The sequence below is a fragment of the Arachis duranensis genome, chromosome 2 (assembly GCF_000817695.3).
Source record: "Arachis duranensis cultivar V14167 chromosome 2, aradu.V14167.gnm2.J7QH, whole genome shotgun sequence".
Taxonomy (NCBI): Eukaryota; Viridiplantae; Streptophyta; class Magnoliopsida; order Fabales; family Fabaceae; genus Arachis; species Arachis duranensis.
In genome coordinates this window covers 74863477-74864943 of record NC_029773.3, presented here as the reverse complement: position 1 = coordinate 74864943, position 1467 = coordinate 74863477, and positions in this window count along the sequence as shown.

The following is a 1467-nucleotide window of genomic DNA, read 5'->3' as shown; positions in this document are numbered from 1 at the left end:
AAAAAAATATATTAAAAAAAATTAAAAACACTAATACATTATAATATTTAAGTATATTTAAATATATCTAAAAATTTTTTTTTATTTTTTATTAAAATACTATTAAATACAATAGACATACGTATGGAACAAATACTCATAAATATTACATTTAAAATATATCTAACATATAGATACAATATCTCAATAAAATATTCATAGGTTCCAGTAACCAATTAAAGAAAAGAGTGAGATGAATGTCAATTCTTGTCAATCACAAAAAGTGCAACGATAAAAGATAAAAAATAAACAATAAAATAATATATGATTTGTGAACAAGTGAAAACGAGATGATAGGTAATGACTTTTATTTTTTATTTATATTTTTAGAGTGAACATTCAAATTAATTTTTAAAGAATTTAATATTTTGTTCTCTGAACAAATTTTTATCATTTAGAATTTTTTTATAATTATTTTTGGTCAGATAAATTAATTTATTTATTATTTTAAAAAAATTAATTTATTTTATAATAATATTTTTAGAAACTCCATAATATAATAATAAATTTGATTAGAAAATTCCAGTATGCATATTAAAAGATTTATTGTTAAAGCAATAGAAGGGTTAATATGATCTATCTGAATATTTATAAATATTTTTAGGATAATAAAAATTTTTTTAAAATGAAAAATATTCTATTTGGGATTTATTAATGTCCAATTTAAACGTTTACTCTAATTATTTCGTATGTGAATATTTGTCCTTTACTATGTGTATGTACGTGGCCATAATATATAATGATCTCTCATCAGGTGGTCTAGTTAGTTTTGTCTAGTTTTGTATAAGTATTGAAGGAGTCAGATTGTTTAACCGGTAAAAGTAAAACAAATGCCTAATTATCTTTTATGGCTATGGATGAAGACATATAATTGACCATAATTAAGATATTTGTTGAGTATTTGAATGTGACAAATAAATGAATAGCAGCAGATATGATACGGTTGTAGACCTCTAGTGGAACAATACCAACTGGGGCAGAAATGATCAAACTTTAATGTCCACTTTAGACTCATTAATCACCTAAGAATAAAAGCGAAACATTCTCAAGGTTTGAGAAAGTCTTGGCTCCTTCACTCAAATAATCCCATACTTCTACATTGAGTTTTATTAATATTTAAAAAATATTATTAAATCATATTAAAATATTATTTATATATTAGTCATGTTTTAACAAATATTAAATATATTATATGTTACTAAAGAATTTTACTAATATTCTTTTAAATATTCAATAATATTTAATAAAAGTATTACAACATATATTCTATAGTAATATTATAAAAAATATTACAATAAACTTTATGGTAACACTTAGAAAAATGTCATAATAAATTTTTTTTAACACTTAAAAAAATGTTAAAATAAATATACTTTTGTAACACTTATAAAAATATATATATATATATATCACATATACAGTACAATA